Source organism: Canis lupus, chromosome 2, assembly GCF_003254725.2.
Source record: "Canis lupus dingo isolate Sandy chromosome 2, ASM325472v2, whole genome shotgun sequence".
NCBI classification, from domain to species: domain Eukaryota; kingdom Metazoa; phylum Chordata; class Mammalia; order Carnivora; family Canidae; genus Canis; species Canis lupus.
This window is the reverse complement of record NC_064244.1, coordinates 19,077,226-19,098,296: the sequence shown is the minus strand read 5'-3', so window position 1 is coordinate 19,098,296 and position 21,071 is coordinate 19,077,226. Positions and strand designations below refer to the sequence as shown.

Below are 21,071 nucleotides of genomic sequence, written 5' to 3'. Positions count from 1 at the left end.
TACTCTTTTCCATGTTTTCACATTTTTAAATTTTTGCTAAAATGGTGGGCAAGAAGTTGGCATTTCTTTGTTTTAATTTACATTTCTTTAGTGGAGCTAGGGATCTTTTCATATGTTTACTTTTGTTTCCTCCTTGAATTGCCTATTTATCCTTTTACCCATATTTTCTATCGGAATATTTTGTTCTTTTTCATGTTCATCATTTGGTTGTCTATACCAACATCTATTTTCTGGAAGAGCACACATAGGTGTTTCCTTATGAATCCTTGTATTCCTTAAAATATCTTTCTATTTTTATTGTGTATGATTGACAATTTGCTCAGTATGTAATTCTTAGGTCCCATAGTGAAGCAAGAAAAGTTCTTCCAGACTTCTCTGCTTTTCCATTTGTCAGGTAAATTTGTGTGTCCTGAATTCCCTCACATAGTACACCCATTTGCACTTATAAACTGTCTTTGAGTCTTAAAATGCCAAGTTGATTAATGTAATTTTCAGTTCAGTCTTCACTTGGCTTGTATAACTAAGGATAAAGCCTGCAATGTGAGTGCCCCCAAGCAAAGCAATCCTATTTTGGAGCAATTTTTCCTTCGTGATTGCTATCAAGCAAATCTGTTGGGCTGGTGCTCAAAACTTTGCCTGGGCCTCCACCTATCTTCATTGGAAGGGTGCTTTGTCTACCCATCATGATGCCCTCTTGCACAACTAACCTTCCATGAGCCATTACCAAGAAAATCCAGGATTCTCCACATGCGTGTGGTAGAATGTAATTGATCCAAAGTGGTAGATCAGATGTCACATCTTATACTCTGGTATCAACTTGCCCTCTGCCCTCCATGTCAGTGGGTATTAGTGGAGCTTTGTTATGACTTTTTCCTCCTTACTCAATCTAAAACTGTACTGCTTCATCTAGATGCTGAGAAGTCTAACATCTTGCTCCACTGAGTTTCATTGCACAATATCTCACAATAAATCCTAGAAATTTCTGGCACAGGACTGACACGTTTCTCATTTTCCTATCTTGGGTGCAGGTTTTTTTTTTTTTTTTTTTTTTTTTTTTGGGTGCAGGTTTTTAATTCTTTACTCCTTTGATCGTTTACTTAGAGATTTGAAAGGATGAAATAGAATTCAGAGAACTGAATTTTATCATCTCACCAAGAAGTCCCTAGAGTTTGACCTTGTGAAGTAAAACAATGTGATCGGGTACTGTGACTGATATGTATTTAAATTACCCAAGGTAACTGTGTACAAGGGAGATCTCCAGAGATTCAGACTGAGTATCTCTAGGATGAACCCAATACATTTTATTTCTAGTAAGTGACTTCCCTCACAGGTGATTCCAATATAGGTCCCACCACTGTTTGAAAAACCCCAATATATACAAAAATATTTAAATCAGTGGGTTTCCAAGCATGGACCATAAATTGGTAAGTAATGCCTATAGATTAGCTTCTCCTGAGAACTTGTTTGGAAAGTAAAATTCTAGGCCCCAGCCCATGAGAAACTCTGGAGGTGGTGCCCAATGATCCGTGCTTTAACAAGTCCTCCAGGAGTTTCTAATGCATGCTCAATTCTGAGAACTGCTAAACTAGTAGGTGAGTCAGAAATCCCACCCACGTTCTAATCTGAGCTCTGTCTTTAGATAGCTCAGTGACCAGAGGAAAGGAATTCACTCTCTTTGGACCTCAACTTCTCTACTTAAAATATAAAGATGAGAGGCCAAGTATCTCCAAAAGTTTTTAAGGCTTAATCACAAACTATTTGGCAGTACTTTCTATGTTATATTGTTCATGAAATTGTATGTGATTGAGCCTTAAGGACTATCATTTATATTACATAGGGATGGCCCAGGATTCAACAACAAATATTTCAATAGAGCTAATCAATCAAGTCTAGAACAATTCAAAAAACATATAAACATTAACAATAATTCTGAATGTGGATTTCCTACAAATACTCAGAGTAGTCTATTAAGAAATAGTTGTTTATCTTTCCCCTCTCCTTTTTTTTTAATATAAAAAAGGCTGGGCTTCATTGGCATGTGGTTCACCAGCTCATTTTCTTCATCTGGCTCATTTGATCTTAATTACTAGGGCTAGTTCTTGAATTGCAGCAGCTTGTTTTAAGGAGCATATGGCAGAAGGTGCTAAGCACAGGCAGCAGACAATGTGTTACTAAAAGGAGAAGAAATTTTCCTTTACATAAGAAGCCATATGCAGTCCAAATTTATCCATACTGTATCACTGAAATGTGTATTTTAAAACTTCATGTATGATTTTTCACAGGTATTGGTTTCATCCTTTGCATATTCAACATAGACCCTGTAAAGAACAGGCAAAGATTTTGAAAGAGTCCATTTCAAAACACTCCCAGACTGTTCTTATGAATATATTAGGGACCACCATCCATTGTCTCCTCTTGAAAGGTTTTGTTGAAAGCCTAACACAGTCCTAAGGCAGGCATCCTTACGCCCCCACAGCATCCTTACTCTTCAGGTCTCCAAAAAGTTCTTGATGTCAAGGTCCTCCATCCTTGAAAGCAGCCGTACTGTGAAAATTTGCCACACTCCTACTTTACAAGAAAGGAAAGCAATGAGTTGGCTCTTTTTATCTGTCCTGACTCCTTTGTCTCTCTCACTGAGAGACAGTAGGTCTCTGGAGCTTCTCCCTTTTACACCTCAGAGAACCCCTGTGAAGCATCAAAGCCATGGAACATGGCAGAGTGCCAGCCTTCTGAATGTGGCCTTCTGCAAATTTTCTTTATCAACATAGTTCTCTATTGAAATATTGTCTTGAACACTGCATCTCTTTCTCCCTCATCTGGCTTCATTTTCTGTCACCCTTACGCAGCAACAGACCTCTGAGGGCACACATTAGACACTCAGTCTTTACTGAGATTTCTTTTTACAACAAATGCTCTGTCTCATAATCATCCTCAGAGCTTTAGATTCCCAACTGTGGCACCTCCAAAATCTAATTGCTTGGCACCACATTTCTGACATCACAGTCTGTTGCCATGGAAAGTGCCACCAATTCAGCATGATGACTTCCCTGCCAGAAGGAGAGGATGCACTGGGAGGGAGACAACATTTGTTTAAGCATAAATATCTTTGATATTTAGCAAAGAGGCAAGAGACTATATGGAAGACAACAGAGAAGGCAAAAATTCCAATTTATATGAGGCTGTGCATTCAGGGATCTTCTCTGGTATAAGTCAGGGCTCAACTTTCTTGAGGTCTTCCTTCACATTGTTTAAGAACTTCAAGGTGATTATTTCTTTGACTTTTGAGTTGAGAGCAATATTGGAATGCGAAAGCATTTAGAGTTTGAAAAGCTGAATGTCCCTTCAAATGCTGCATCTGCTTTTTTGTGTTGCAATCAGAGGATTTTCTTGTAGAAAGATGAGCAGCAGCCATTCTAAATAGAATTGCTCATCTCAGCACAGCCCTTCCAATGAAGCCAGTTTACAGACAATTGAAGCTAGCTTCTCCCTCTCGCATTTCTGCTAAGATACAGGCTCCCATCTCTCCCAGGAATAAACTCTCCTAATAATGTCTACTGTTGATTTTACAAAGCTTCCATGAACAGTCTTTCCAAGGGCCTTGCCAAAACTCAAAATCTGCTCTTATGGCATAGATAGAACTTAAGAACACTGTGTCTGGAAAACTTACGAAATTTATAGTCTGGTTTTTACCATGATCTAATGGTACACCTCATAATTGGCTACTTAGGATTCTGAGTTAAAAAGCAAATTTGCATGCATGTGGCTACCTCTCTCCTTGTCTTTTTCCTAGATTCTTATTAAAATGGAATTTTTAAAAGGAAGAAAGAACTGTATTATTTTCTTGACCTTAGATACTCCAGATCTACACCAAGAACACAGAAATTTCTGCAAATGGAACTGGATGGAAGATTAGGACTATCATGATCCTGCCTGCATGAGAAGTAACAGCATGCCTTAGAGGCCCTATTGTGGAATTTCACTAACATCTCTGAAGTTCAGGCAAAAGTTGTGCGTATGTGTGCTATGGGTCAATCAGGCAGTTCCTCTGGGTCTCAGGAGGCCTGGGAATGAACAGGCACCACAGGACACTAACAGGAAGCCCAAAGTGATGCTTACTCAATTTTCATTTGTAGTTGATATTCCTACTAACAAGTTATAGAGGTCCTGAAAGGCAAGTGGGTTGGGTTAAGACTATCAGCTGCTACATAAAATATGGCGGGGGGGGGGGGGGGGACTTGAGTAGAGAAGGGATACCCTTGCTTGCAAATCTCTTCTCACTTTTCTCACAAGTTATTTGGATATCTGAAGAATAACACAACACAATAAACCCACGATTCCTCTCTCTCTTGGTCTCCCTTAGGTCTCCTAGGTCTAGAGTCTTCAAACAGGAATCACATATTCTGGGAGAAACCATGGTGGGTGGCAACACTAACCATGAATATATCTTGCCTGATGAGGATTAAAGATAATAGTTTATGTGAAGCTGTACTCAAGTTCAAAGGCAAGGAACATGCTGAAGAACTGGCACAAAATTCTTCTGGGAAATGGCTTATGCAGGAAATAAGAATGATTCAGAGGTATTCTAATTCACATTCTCAGGAAAACCCAAGAGAACATTTCATGTAATGTCAGGCAACTTAGAAGAGTGGTTAAGAACCACTGGTGAAGGGTGCTCTGGGACACCTCTAGCCCATATCTATTCCACCCATTGCTATGCCTCTAAGGTGGCCTAGGTGAAGCACCTCCAGTACAACATCCCCCAGTCCCCACCATAATGGCCTTCAGTAGAACATTCTCCAAGACCCCAATGGTATTTCCCTGATTTTAGCTGCCCCACCAAGACATCCGGGTGTTATACACCCTGGGACTCCCAAGACTGTACTTGTTCTACTTCTACCATCCCACCAGGGTAGCCTTGAGCTGTGCTAACACCAGTTCCAGCTAACCTCAGTGCTAGTACCTACTCCAGTTCTAGCCATTCCATCAAGGGAGCCCTGAGGGAATGTACCCTGGGACTACCTGTCTCATGCCCACTTCAGCTCCAGCCAGCCTACCAATGCCACTAGTCATATGCAGTCTACAGAGGGGATACTCTTACACAAGGCCATTCCTTCAACACTAGGATAGGTAGCTGTTGTGTTTAATTCATCGAAATAAACACAGAAAGTAAAACAAAGTGAGGAATATGTTCCAAACAAAGGAACAAGATGAAACTATAGGGGCAGAGGACAATAAAATAGAGGAAAGTAGTTTATCTGACAAGTGGTTGAAAGTAATAGTCATAAAAGGGGCACCTTAAGGGCTCAGTTGGTTAAATGTCTGCCTTTGGCTCAGGCCACCATCCAAGATCCTGTGATCAGCCCTAAGATAGGCTCTCTGTTCAGTGGGTAGCCTGCTTCTCCCTCTTCCTCTGCCCTTTCCCCCCTGCTCAAGCTCATGCTCTCTCTTTTGCATACTTTCTCTCTCAAGTAGGTAAATAAAATCTTTAAAAAAGAGAGAGAGAGAGAGAAAGTAATAGTCATAAAGATGCTCACCAAACCAGGGAGAAGAATGTAGGAACTCAGAACTTAAACAAAAAATATAAGGAAGAAACATCAGAGCTAAAGAATACAAAAACTGAAATGAAAAATACTTGAGGAGAAATCAACAGTATGTTAAAAAATACAGAAGAATGCATCAGAAATCAGGAAGTTAGAATAGAAATCATCAAGTAAAACGAGCAAAAAGAAAAAAGAAATTTTAAAGTAAGATAGCTTAAGAAATCTCTAGAACAATCTCAGGTGGAATAACATTTGCATTATAGGGGTCTAGCCAGGAAAGGAGACAAAGAAGCAGAAACCTTATTTAGAGAAATAATGGCTGAAAACATCCATAACCTGGGGAGGGAAACTGACATCCATGTTCAGAAGGCATAGAGAGTCCCAAGTAGATGAATCCAAAGAAATCTACACCAAGACATATAATTAAAATGACAAAAATTGAAGATAAAGAATCTTAAAGGCAGCCAGAGAAATGCAAATAGTCACATACAAGGGAAACTCCATAATATTTGAAGGCTTCAAGTGATTGGCAGGATAAATTTAAAATGTCAAAAGGAAAAACTTAAAACCAAAATTACTATACCCTGGAAGATTATTATCAGAATTAAAGGAGAGTTATAGGGATGCTTGAGTGGCTCAGTCGATTAAACATCTACCTTCAGCTCAGGCAGGTCATGATCCCAGGGTCCTGGGATTGAGCCCCACATTAGCATCAAGTTCCTTGCTCAATGGAGAGTCTGTTTCTCCCTCTGCCTCTGCCCCTTCCTCTGCTTGTGCTCTTAGTCTCTTGCCTCTTTGCTAAGTATCAAAGATATTTATGCTTAAACAAATGTCTCCCTCCCAGTGCATCTTTTTTTTAACGAAAATAATAAAAGAGCATTAAAGAGTTTCCCAGACAAGAAAAAAACAAAAGACGTTCATCACCACTAATCTGGCCTTGCAAAAAAATGTTAGAGTGTTCTTAAAGCAGAAAAAAGGGTATAACTAGAAATAAATATGTATATGAAAGAAAAAATATATAGCTGATAAAAGTAAGTATAAAGGCAGAGTATTGGCCAATGAAAAGGCCAGTATGTAGGCTAAAAGACAAAAGAGTGAAATAAACTAAAAAAGTGTATGAAGGACAAAATTAAAAGATATAAAATATAACATTAAAGCATAAAACATGGTGGGGAGGGAGAGCTTTTAGAATGCATTCAACCTTAAACAACTATCAGCTTAAAATAGGTACTAAATATATACACGTGTGTGTGTGTGTGTGTGTGTGTGTGCATGTGCGCACATACATACTGGCTTAAGTACAGGAGATATGAATATCTCCCACATATATATGCACTTCATGGTAATTAGAAAAAATCTGTGATAAATACATAAGAAAATGAAAAGAAAAATAAAACAGCACTAAAGGAAAACATCAAACCACAAGGAAAGACAAAAGGAGTAGACTACAAAAACAGAGAACAATGAACAAAGTGGCAATTAGTGAATATCAATAATTACTTTAAATGTAAATGGACTACATACTCCAATCAAAAGACCTAGAGTGGCTGAAGGGAGAAAAGAAAAAATACCTATCTATATGTTGCCTACAAAAGAGTCACTTCAGATCTGAAGACACATACAGAATAAAATCGAAGGGATGGAAAAAGATGTTCCATACAAATGGAAAAGAAAAGAAAGCTGGACTATCGCACAAAATAGATTATTTTTTAAAAGACTGCAACAAAAAACAAAGGCCACCATTTCACAATAATAAAAGGATCTATCTAACAAGAGGATATAATAACTGTAAATAACTCTGTACCCAGCACTGGGGCATGTAAATATATAAATATTAACAGAGATAAGCAGTAATAAAATAAGAGTAGGGGATTTTAACACCTCACTTGTATCAATGGATAGATAATCCAGACAGAAAATCAATAAAACTTTTTGGCATTGAATGACACTTTAGACCAGGTGGACTTAATAGATATATACAAAGCATTCCATTAAAAAAAAATCAGAATACATGTTCTTTGGAAGTGTAGATGGAACATTCCCCGGGATAGATCACGTTAGGTGACAAAATATGTCTCAATAAATTAAAGAATATGAAAGTCATATTAAACATCTTTTATGACAACCATGGTATGAAACTAGAAATCAATTACAAAAAGAAAAATGGAAAAATACTAACATGTTGAGGCTAAATGACAAGAGTCAATGAAGAAATCAAAAAGGAAATAAAAAAATACATGGAGACAATTAAAATGAAACACAACATTCCCAAATCTATAAAACACACAATAAAAGCAATCCTAAGAGGGAAATTCACTGTGAGACAGGCCTGCCTCAAGATACACACAAAATCTCTAATAAATAACCTAACTGAAAAACTAAAAGAAAGAGAACAAAGCCCTTAGTGGAGGTAAAAGAAACAGAAGCTTAAAAACAAACATCAATGAAATTAAATGCTGTTTCTTTGAAAAGATCAACAAAATCTATAAACCTATAGCCAAACTCATCAAGAAAAAAAGGGTACAAATGAAATCAGGGGAAAAAATAAGTTACAACTGACAACATCACAAAAACACAAAGTGTTAAAAGAGTAATATGTCCACAAATTGGAAAGACTAGGAAAAAATGGACAAACTCCTAGAAACATACAACCTTCCAAGACTGAATCAAGATGAGAAAGTCTGAATAGACTATTACAAGTAATGATATTCAATCTGCAATTTAGAAACTCCCAAGAAACCTAAGTCCTAAACCAAATGCCTTGACTGGTAAATTTTACCAAACATTTAAGAATAGTTAGTACCTATCTTTCTCAAATTACTCAAAGAAAAAAAATGAAGTGGAAGAAATAGTTCCAAACTCATTTTATGAGGATAGAATTACCCTGATACCTACACCAAAGATACATACACCAAAATAAAAACAATAAAACACAACCCAATATCTGTGAACACAGATGCAAATATTTTCAACAAAATAGCAGAAACTGAACTCAACAATAAATTAAAGGGAGCATACACTCTAAATGGGATTCTTGAGATGCAAGGATGCCTCAACATTCACACAACAATCAACATGATATACCACATTAATAAAACATAAGATAAAAATCATATAATCATCTTAGCAGTTGCAGGAAAAACATTTGACAAACTTCAATAGACATTTATAGAAAAAACTCTCAACAAAGTGAGTACAGAAGGGACATACTTCAAAATAATAAAGATTACATATAACAAACACACAGCTAACATCATATGTAATGTGAAAAAACTATAAATGCTTTTCCTTAAAGCTCAGGAACAAGATGAGGATGCTCAAAATTACAATTTTGGGTCAGCATAATATTGAAGGTTCTAAGTAATAACAATTAGGCAAGAAAAAGAAATAAGAGGCCTACAAATTGGAAAAGAAGAAGTAAAACTATCACTTCTTACAGATGACATACTTTTTAAAAATATTTTTTTTTACTTATTCATGAGAGACACACAGAGAAGAGAGAGAGAGAGGCAGAGTCATAGGCAGAGGGAGAAGCAGGTTCCTTGCAGGGATGTAGGTCAATCCCAGGACCCAGGGATCATGATCTGAGACAAAGGCAGACACTTAACATTGAGTTACCCAGGTGCCCCATCAGTTGTGTTTCTACACACTAATAATGAGCTACAATGAAGAGAAAATAAGAAAATAATCCCATCTACAATTGTATCAGAATTAATAAAATACTTAGGAATAAATTTAACCAAGAAGTTGAAATCCTTTGCATTGAAAACTATAAGACACTGAGGTAGCAAAAAATTAATAGAGAAATATTTCACACTCAGAGACTGGAAGAATATTAAAATGTCTAAAGCCTGAAATAAACCCTTGCTTACATTGTCGATTAATCTATGATGAAGGAGACAAGAAAGTTAAATGTGGAAAAGACAGGCTCATCAACAAATAGTGTTGAGAAAACTGGACAGGTACATGCAAAATAACAAAACTGGACCACTTTTTTTTTTTTTACATCATACACAAATATTAACTCAAAATAGATTAAAGACCTAAATGTAGGATGTGAAACCATAAAACTTAGAGAATAGTGAACTTTTGGAGATCCATCTTACCAATATTTTTTTGAACCAGTTTCCTCAAGCAAGAAGAACAAAAGTAAAAATAAACAACTGGGACTACATTAAATTGAAATGTTTTGCAAAGCTAAGGAAACCATCAACAAAACTAAAAGGCAACCTACTAAAAGGAAGATGATATTGGGGCAAATTATTTATCTTGATAAGGCTTTAATATCTAAAATATATAAAGATTTCAATTAGCAATAATCGCACCTCGGATAAACCTCATTGGCTACGATACTTAGACTCCTAACTCTGGGAGGCGAACTAGGGGTGGTGGAAGGGGAGGGGGCGGGGGGTAGGGGTAAATGGGTGACAGGCACTAGGGGGGGCACTTGACGGGATGAGCACTGGGTGTTATTCTGTATGTTGGTAAATTGAACACCAATAAAAAATAAATTTATTAAAAATAAATAAATAAATAAAATATATAAAGAACTCATAAAACTGAATCCAAAAAAATACAACTTGGTTTAAAAATGTGCAGAGAATCTGAATACACATTTTCCCAAAGACACAAACACACCACAGGTGCATAGGGAGTCTCAACATTACTAATCATCAGGGTAATGCAAATAAAAACTGCAATAAAATATCACTTCACATCTTCAGACTGACCAGTATCGAAAAGGCTAAAAATAAGGAAGTGTTGTGCATTGTTGGTGGGAATGCAAATTGGTGCAGCCATTGTGTAAAACAGTACAGAGGTTTCTCAAAAAATTAAATACAGATATGCCTTATGATCCAGTTATTCCACTAAATTTTTATACAAAGAAAATGAGGACACTAATTTGAAAAGATATATGCACTCCTGTTTATTGCAGCATTACTTACAATAGCCAAGATATGGAAGCAAACCAAGTGTCCATCAATAGATGAACAGATAAAGAAGATGTGATATATGTGTGTATGCAATAATATTCTGCCATAAAAAAATGAAATTTTCCATTTGCAACATGGATGCCTCTAGACAGTATAATGTTAAGAAAATAATCCCAATAAATATAAATATCATATGATTTCACTATATGCATAATTAAAGAAATAAACCAAATGAACAAACAAAAAAAGAGACAAAAACCAGACTCTTAAATACAGAGAAAAACTGGTGGTTGCCTGAGGGGCAGTGGGTGGGAGGAATGTGTGAAATAGGTAAAGGGGATTGAGACCATATTTATCTTGATGAGGACTGAGAAATATATAAAATTGTAGACTTACACAGGAAACAAACTGTTGGTTATCAGATAGGGAAGCAGTTAAGAGTGAGAAAAATTGGTGGAGGGGATTAAGATTTACCAAGTTCCAGTTATAAAGTAAATCATGGAGATGCAATGTACAGCACAAGGAATACAGTCGATAATATTGTAGTAACTTTATATGGTGACATAGTAACTAGACTTACTGTAGAGATCATAATATACAAAAATATTGAATCACTATGTTATATATCTGAAACTAACAAGGTATTGTAGGTCAATTATAGTTCAATAAAAAAAGATTTAGCCAATAGGGTTATTGTGCATTTTACATAATTTATACACTGGAAAAAATGTGTGACACAAATTAATTATGCAACATGAATTAATCATTATTAGGAAAATAGAGCAATCATAAATAAGCCATTTAAAATCAGTAAAGACAGCAAGAGATAAAAAACACAATTGCTCTATTAAAAAATAAGAAAAAGGCAGTAAACAGAAGAGTGAATACTATGTAAAACAGAGTTGTAAATTAGATACCAAGTGGTAGAGTTCTTTCCAAAATTTAGAGAAGTAAAAGCAACAGAATTATGGATTTATTTAAATAATCATGAAAAAAGTGATGCAATTATCACTAAAAAGGTGATCCAAATATATCATACAAGAACCATTCTGAGGAACAGAGCAAATAGAGAAAACACTTATCAAAGAAATTACTAAAAATTTAACTTCTAATCAAGATGGTGCACACTCATCAGGGAAATACACATCAAAACTACGATGAGATATCACTTTACACCTGTCAAAATGTCTAAAATTAACAACACAGGAAACAAAAGGTGTTGGCAAGGATGCAGCAAAAGGGGAACCCTCTTGCACTTTTGGTGGGAAAACAAACTGGTGCAGCCACTCTGGAAGACAGGATGGAGGTTCCTCAAAAAATTAAAAATAGAACTACCCTACAAGCCAGCAATTGTATTACTGGGTACTTACCCAAAGAATACAAATATACTGACTGAAGGGATGCATGCACCTCCATGTTTATGGCAACGTTATCAACAATAGCAAAATTATGGAAAGAACCCAAATGTCCATTGGCTGATGAATGGATAAAGAAGATGTGGTATATATACAATGGAATATTACTCAGTCACAAAAAATAATAAAACCTTGCCATTTGCAATGATGTGGGTGGAGCTAGAGTGTTATGCTAAGCAAAATAAGTCAAAGACAGATACCATTTGCCACTCACATGGAACTTAAGAAACAAAACAACTGAACAAAACAAACTTTTTAAGTTTCCTTAAAAAGTTTAAAAAAAAACAAACAAACACCATACAGTCCAGTAATTCCACTACTGGTATTTAGCCCCCAAAAGCTAAAACATTAATTTAAAAAGATATATGTATTCCTATGTTCATTGCAGCTTTATTTACAATAGCTAACATATGGAAGCAACCCAAGTGTTGATAGATGAATGGATAAAGAAAATGTGTGTGTGTGTGTTCACATATGCACAATGGATTATTACTCAGCCATAAAAGAAGAATGAGGTCTTGCCATTTGTAGCAGCATGAGTGGACCTAGAAAATATTATGCTCAAGGAAATATGTCAGACAAAGGAAAATCCTGTGTCATTTCACTTTTAACTGGAATCTAAAAAACAAATAAACAAAACAGACTCACAAATACAGAGAACAAACTGATGATTGTCAGAGGGGAGTGGGCAGATAGGCCAAATCAGTGAAGAGAATTAAGAGATATAAATTTCCAGTGACACAACTACATTTCAATAATAAATTATTTTTTAAAAGCTAATTGGTTGGCTCAGTATGTGGATGCAAGCCACAAATACACAGTACCTGCTGTAAAGCTGTTGTCTTAGCAGAGGGTTGGAATGGTCTGTTAAGAACACAGTGAGATGTCATTTCAGAAACAACACCCTAAGAAGAGCATCAGGATGCTCTTATATATGCTTATATGCTCTTTCAGTATTTATATACTGGAAATCAATGATTATTGCATGATTCTATGTCCCAATAGGTAGTAAATAAGGGTTGAGGAACAAAGGAATGTAAGGTATAGTCTGGCTTATCAGTTCCAGTGATCCCTTGATATTCTGGACTTTGTGTCCACACAATTCTGGCCTCTACAGACACAAAGGGAAGCCTAGCTTCTCATACAAATGACAGCAAGAGTATCACTCAGCTTTAAGCTTTAGCAGCTAGACACTTTGGGCTTCTCATGCCAAGGAATGATCTGGCAAGAAGAGAAGTCAAAATCTTGGCAGCAGTAACTGACGGGGATCATCAAAAGAATCTTGGTAAAATAAAACAAATGAAAGGGTCTACATATATCAGTAACAACAATACAAATATTTGCTGAATGGATAAAGGATATTTCAGCAAAATTATCTGCTGAAAGACAGAGGAGTCTCAGGATAGATTTAAGAACAGAGATACACCTAAATCAAAACTATAGCCAAAGTTTAATAAAAATTGCGAAGACAGGGAAATTGCTTCAATGGTTCAAATTTTGTGAAAATATACCCAACTGAAAAATACCAAAATGCCAAATGAAGTCTCACAAAGATATTTAAATTTGTGTTGCAGCATTCTCAAAAATCTAAGAAAAAAAATCCCAAGGATTAAAAAAACAAAAACAAAAACAAAACCTCCAGGGCACATAGATGAATTAAGTGTCTGCCTTTGGCTTAGGTCATGATCCCAGGGTCCTGGGACTGAGCCCTACATTATTGGGCCTCCTTCCCCCTCCCCCCCCGCCCCCCGCCTCTGCCTACCACTCCCTCTGCCTGTGTACTCACTCACTCCATCACTGTCACATGAACAAATAAAATCTTTAAAAAAAACCCAAAACTCCAAGATCATTAAACAAGATTGACAAAGAACCTTGGGAAACAATAATACTAAGAGCATATGCCAAAATAAAATTTTAAAAATTCAGAGATTAGTGTGCAATAGGACAGAAAATGTAGCATTGAATCCTTGTAAGGAACGTATGTGAACCTGATATACCCCTGCATAAAGCTGGGTACTTTGTTTTTTTGTTTTTTTGTTTTTTTTTAAGCTGGGTACTTTGAATGAAAGGGATTCACCTCCTATACACAAGCCTAGTGGAGGAACTAGTGGAGGGACTAATTGGGGGGGCGAGGGGAAGGTTTTCATCAAGAAAATAAGAACCTCTGTCTCTGACATAGTTCCAAAAGAAAGGGAAGTTTCTTCTGAGAAGCTATAACCACTGACTCTTCTCATATGCATCTCGTTTCATGTTTATACTTCTGTGAGGTCCAGGACACCTCAAACAGAGTAACTAAAGTAGTCCTCGATATTTGAAAATCAATGTGATTCACTATATTAATATACTAAAGAAAAAACAGAGAATGGTCTTAATTCAGGAAAAACATCTGACAAAATTTGCATCATTTCAAGAAAAACACACCCAGAAACCTAGGAATAGAAATTACTAACCTAATAAGAAACATTATTTTAAAAAATGACAGCTAGGGATGCCTGGGTGGCAGTTAAGTGCCTGCCTTTGGCTCAGGGCCTGATCCTGGAGTCCCGGGATCGAGTCCCACATCGGCTCCCAGCATGGAGCCTGCTTCTCCCTCTGCCTATGTCTCTGACTCTGTCTCTGTGTGTCTCTCATGAATAAACAAATACAATCTTTAAAAAAAAAATGACAGCTATTATCAACCTTAATGGTTAAAGACTGAAGGCTTTCCCATAATACAACAAGCCAAGGAAGTTCTTATTAACTTCTTCAAGACTGTAGTGGAATTATAGATAGTGCAATAGAACATGACAAAATTTCCTTTATTCAAAAGGAGAAAATAAAAAGTCTTTATTCATAGATGATATGACTTTCTATATCAAACACCCAAAATAATATACAAAAAGCTTCCAAAACTAATAAGTGATTCATCAAATTCTCATGTCAAAAGGTCAACATTGGAAAGAGTTTATTGTAATTCTCTACTGGCAATGCAAAATTATTGGCATTTGAAAATTTTTTTAAAGTAAACATTTTTTAAATGTTACTATCCCAGAAAAAGCTCATCTTAAGTATAAATATAACAAAATATGAAGTATATATATTAACATTTTTAAAAATCCATGAAATCAATCAAAGAGCCAGATAAATTAAATGATTTAGCTTGTTCATGGAGTGGACAACTCAATATTATTAAGAAATTAAGTGTTCCCAAATTTATCTATATAGTCAGTGCAACCTCAACAAAAAGACCAACAGACATTTTTGGAAATAAGATTTCAAAAGTTCTACGAAGTGGAAAAGTAACTAAACTAGCCAAAATGATTTGGAAATTTAAGGATAAAGTTGGAGGACTCATGACACCTGACTTCAATACTTACTATAAAATTATAGTATACAAGACATTGTGAAATTGGCAAATGGACACCTAGATCAGAACAAAATAGAGAGTCCAGAAATAGACCCACACAAATATAGTCAACTGATTTTTGACATGGTTACCAAAAACAATTAAATTAAGAAAGGATAGTCTTCTCAATAAGTGATACTAAAAACAATGGATTTCCATATGTAAAAGAAAAAAAATCAACCTCCAACACATCTTCTACAATATTTAACTCGAAGCTGACCAAATGTAAAACATAGAAGTATAGTAATTCCAGAAGAAAAATTCAGAGAAAATCTTGTCAACTTGGGTTTGGCAAAGGATTTTTAGATTTAACACCGGAATTAACCATCTGTAAATGAAAAAATGTAGTAATTTGGACTTTATGAAAATTTAGGAATTTTCTTAGTGTTGAGACTGAATAATCAAGCTACAGAGGGGAAGAATATATTTGCAAATTACATTTATGATGAGGGACTTGTAGCCAGAATACATAAAGAACTGTCAGAATTCAACAATAAGAAACCAAACAATCTACCAAACAATCTATCTTTCCTTTTTTTTTTTTTTTTAAGGGTAACTTCTGCCAAGATGATGTAACAGGAACCAGATGTATCTTCCCACAAGAAATGACAAAGAAAGAAAGAAATCAATCACTCACTCAATCTGAATTAATGGTTTTCAAAACATTGGATCTCAGTCAACAAAATACAGAAATTCCTGAGCAATGAAAACAAAGTGAGCCCTAGGATTGTCCAGCTTACTACTCTAGGAGTTTTCTGGCAGTTGAGCAGGAGGGAGAACACAGGTGGAGCTCATCAGACTCTTGATTTGACACATGCCAGAAATTCTAGAGAGACAGAAGCACTTATAGTTTGTAGGAAAGAGTAGTAGAGAATAAAGAGCTATACAGAGAAGAAAAAGAGGTCTGCCTAGGGTCACCCTTGAGTATTCTTCAGAGGTAACATCAGAGTTCACAGAAAACCTGGCTGGAAGAGTGCCCATTCCCACAACCCAGACTGGAAAGCCTAACAATCCATGGGGCACTGAGCATGGTACTCAGACAGGTAATGCCTCCATAGTAAAGAATTAGCGGTAGAGTAAATCAACTGCTATGGTCTCATCTAAGGAATCTTCAAACCAAGACCCAGAAGGATGCAGCTGTTTCCAAGTAACTCAAATACATGCCAGATCAATGTTCAAATATGTTTATAAGAACAAAAATATCAGCCCCCCCAAAATAAAATTCTCAATGTTTTCATCCAACTAAAGATTATCAAACATTTAAGAGTCAGAAAAATATGACCTGTAATGAGGCGAAAAATTAGTAAATAGGAACCAACCCATCTATGATATAGATGTTAGACTTATCATATAAGGACATTAAAATATAACTATTCCATATGTCCAAAGAAGAGAGAAAGAATAAATAATATTCAAAATATAAAAATAGACAAACATATATACAGCAAAGATGACAAAAGTAGGGAGAACATGTATTGAAAAACATGTAAAAAAATCTGAATTTAACACAAATTTCTAGAAAAAATAAGGCTTCTAAAATGGAAAAAAGCAGAAGTAGAATACTTTTTTTTTGCCCACTATGTCATAATGACTAATATGCAGACTCTGAACAGGATTGCCTCAATTCAAATCCTGGTTCTAAAAGCTTATCTGTGTGATCTTGGACAACTTAAAATTTCTGGGCCTTGGTCTCTTCATTCTAAAATGTGGATCATAAATAGTACTTACCTCACAGAGTTATTCTGAGAGGTTAAAATGAGTCTAGAGGTTCAGTATTTAGAATGGGGTCTAGTACACAGTAAGAGCTATGTAAGGACTACCTCTTTAATAATATTACTACCAAAGGTCATCATGCCTATTACAAGGAACTCCACCTCTTGGTGTAAAACCTAGAAAAATTCACCTGTGCATCAGAAGACATTCACTGCAGTGTTAGTGTATATTTATAAACATTTCACAAGTACCTAAATCTCCATCAACATAAAAATGGATAAATTAATACTGATTATATTTGCATAATAATATGAGGCAGTACATTAAAATGAATAAAAGAGTGGCAGCTACCATCATAGACAAGTCTCAAAAACAACATAGGGTCAATGAAAAACATAAGGTTCAGAAATATGTGTGTAATATGATGCCATAATATCAAAAGTTAGACGATGCAACATAACATACATGTGAACTCATGTATACACAGCATAGAGAAATGTGTAAGAAAGGTGGACCACAAAAATTAAAATAGTGGAGTGGGAAGTGGAAGAACACACAGGAAAGTTCAACCATAGCTGTAAATTTAATTATGGCATCTGCAGCAAACTATTAGGATATACTGAAACTTACTGTATCGAGGCATACATATGAGTATTTTATTCTCATTTTCCTGTTTTAAATGTTTCCTAATAAAAACAATTTTCTGACTAGAATGAACACTTGAGTATTAAAATTGAAAGAGATCAAGAATGACAAACTAAAAGAGAGGAGACAAACATTTAGACATAGCTTGATGAAATTTTTGAAAATCAAGGATAAAAGATATTGGAACTATCCAGTCATAAGAAGTCCACTTAACAAGGGGGAAAAATTGTAGGGAACTATAAACAGTTCTCTAACACTAAATGGCAAAAGTCACAGGGCAAAGTCTACAGTTTTGAAGAGAGACTGGGTATGAGAAGTTCATGTTCCCATCAGCTGATGATTGGGTGTAAGGGAACAAGGATATTCTTAGTCATTGAAGGATTCAGAAATTACACCTGAACTCTCTCTGAAATATCTACTGAAATACATTTCAGCTGACCAAGAGATCAATCCAAAGAAGAAAACCGTAAGTCATGGTATAAAAGAATTGAAGATGAACAATGTAGTCTGTAAATGTAGTTAAACCCAAGTAATTATGAACCAGACTTAATACATTATCAGTAGTAACATTTGACAAATAGATTTATACACCAAAAATTAATAATCTTATAGATCTAAACTGACAGTTTGAATCAACAAAAAGTATAAACATGGAAAGAGATAATGCAATTTGGAGTTCCTTATATAGCAGGAAGAAAAGAGAAATTTCCATTTGTGTTAGTTGTAGTTTACTTAATTTTTAATTCTCAGTAAGTAGAATGACTTAAAATATAACCGAGACTTCTGGTTTCAACTCTAGCATGTAAAGATTTTGGAAATCAATCCCATTCTGAGAAGAAAAAGTTGGACAAACTGAAAGTTAATGTCTTTTCCTGTGCTTATCAGAGAACTGAGTTTATAAGTCAAACTGAGGCCATAAAATCTGGAAAGACAGGTGAATCCAGGGTTATGGCCCATATTTGCCTAACTGGGGAAGAAGCCAATGGAGTTAAAACTGGTAGAAATACTCAACTGGTCATTTGGATGAATTGCTAAAGGCTGCAGGTTGACTGGTCCAAGTGTGAGAAACTCCTGGGAGCTGCAGTCTTAGAAAAACCCCCACATTTCCTGGTCTTTTCCTTCAGGAAACCCACCTGGTTGGAAAGATCAGAAAAAGAGTCTCTGGCAGGTGGAAGGGAAGAGTAAAGCTTATGAAATATGTCTTGAGTTTTCTCAAAAAGGAGAAATATTTTCCAGGATGAAAGATTTTACCACAGCATTGCTCAAGAGCCATGGGAGAGGGCATTGCTCTCATTCCAGCTCCCTCTCACCCTCTTGTCTCACATAAGGGAAATAGCAGTCATCTATATGTTATGGGCTGAGATGTGTCCTCCTCAAAATGTCTATGAAGTCCTAACCTCCAGTACCTCCAAATATGACTGATTTTGGACGTAGGGTCTTTGAAGAAGTAATTAAGTTAAAAAGAGCTCATTAGGGTGGAACCTAATTAAACATGACTGGAATTCTTATAGAAAGAGATTAAGACAACACACACAGAGGAAAAATAAAGGTAGAAGACAGCCAAATGGGACACGTGGGTGGCTCAGTGGTTGAGCATCTGCCTTCGGCTCAGGGGGTGATCCCTGCATCCTGGGATTGAGTCCCACATCAGGCTTCCCATGGAAGCCTACTTCTCCCTCTACCTGTGTCTCTGCCTCTGTGTGTGTGTGTTTCTCGTGAATAAATAAATAAAATCTTTATTTAAAAAAAGAGTTTTAAGAGTCTCTCTGCAGAAGAATACTTAGGGATCCCCAAAGTTAAAAGGAAGAAAAAAAGGATGCTAGAGGAATTTGAAACAACTAGTACATATACCTAAAGAGAACATGAGATAAAACCTACATCCTAACTAGAGGGACATAAATCTCACACTAGAAATCTATTTACTTCAATTCCTATTACACAATACAGGTTCAACTTTCCACCAAAAATTAAAAATATGCCAAAAAGCAAGAAAAAAAGAGTCTGAAGAGAAAAGGTAAACATCAGAGTCAGACTCAGCTATGAAATAAATTGTGGTATTATGAAGCAGGAAATTTAAAATGACTATAATTAATATGGTAAGAGTTCTAATAGAAAAAGTAGACAATAGGCAAAAACAGATAATATAAGCCAAGACATGGAAGTTCTGAGAAAAGAATCAAAAGGAAATACTAGAAATTAAATACACTGTAGCTGAAATGAAGAATGCCTTTTATAGGGTTTTTGGCAGACTCAGTAGGCTAAGGAAAGAATTCGTGAGCTTGAAGATAGGTCAATAGAAACTGTGAGAACTGAAATGCAAAGGAAATAAGAATGAGAGAATAGAATACTATATCCAAGAACAATGGGACAATTTCAAAAGATGCAACATGCATAATTAGAATAGTAGAAGAGAATGGAGCAAAATTAATATTTGAAGTAATAATAGCTGAGAATTTTCAAAAAGTAATGATAGATATCAAACCATAGATCCAAATATAGTTTAAAAAAAACTCTACTTAGACATATTATATTGTAACTGCGGGAAACCAAAGACAAAAATAATATCTTGAAAGAAGCCTTTCCCTGTAGAGAATAATACACTTTGCCTGGAGAGGAACAGGGTAAGATTTACAGGTCTCTTAACAGAAACCATGCAAGCAAAAAGAAAGTGGGAGGAAAAAAAATTAAAAAAAAAAAAAAAAAAAAAAAAAAAAAGAAAGTGGGAGGAAATATTAAATGTACTGAAAGAAAAAAAAAGAAATGCTCAACCAGAATTTTATCAAAATTCTATTTCAAAAGTGAAGGAAAAGTTAAGTCTTTCTCAGATAATCAGAAACTGAATTCACCACCAGCAGGCCTACCCTGCAAGAAATTGGAGGAAATTTTCTTCATGTAGGAGGATAAAATAAAAAAAAAAAAAAAAGGAAGAGCATCAGCGAAGGAATAAAGGTAACATAAAAACTTTTTTTCTCATTACTAACTGATATAAAATGTAACTCTGTTTAAAGTACTAATAGTAATTACAGATTGGATTGTTATAGTATTTTCGTAAGTGAAATGAATGACAGCATTGTCACAAAGAATTAGTAATGCTCTATTAAAAGGCACCTGCACTACACTTGAAACAAGTGTCAACTGAAAGTGATCTTACATTAATTAAAATTAAATGTTTTAAACTCTAGAGAAACTATTAAAAGTATATATTCTTAAAAGTGTGATAGATATGTTTAAAAAGGGTAAAATGAGATCATATAGAATGCCCATATAAAACCAGAGAAGGCAGAAAAGAAGCTTCTGGCAATAAACACAAAACAAGTACAAACATAATCACTATTAATTCAATTATACCAGTAATCACTTAAATATGAATGATGTGTATAGGCTAAATAAAAGAAGGATGCAGAAAAAGGGGAACCCTCTTATACTGTTGGTGGGAATG

General features: G+C 35.5%; 1 long non-coding RNA gene across 6 annotated transcripts in view; it reads left to right on the top strand.

Annotated features, from left to right (window-relative positions):
• The window catches only part of LOC112659062 (uncharacterized), a 48,156-nt gene that overhangs the window by 9,472 nt on the left and 17,613 nt on the right, over nucleotides 1-21,071 (top strand). For 2 of the 6 annotated variants that reach the window (XR_007405511.1, XR_007405509.1), the window contains one exon: nucleotides 3,852-4,344. This is a non-coding gene — a long non-coding RNA (uncharacterized LOC112659062). The other 4 variants (XR_007405515.1, XR_007405514.1, XR_007405512.1 and 1 more) reach the window with 4 other exon arrangements.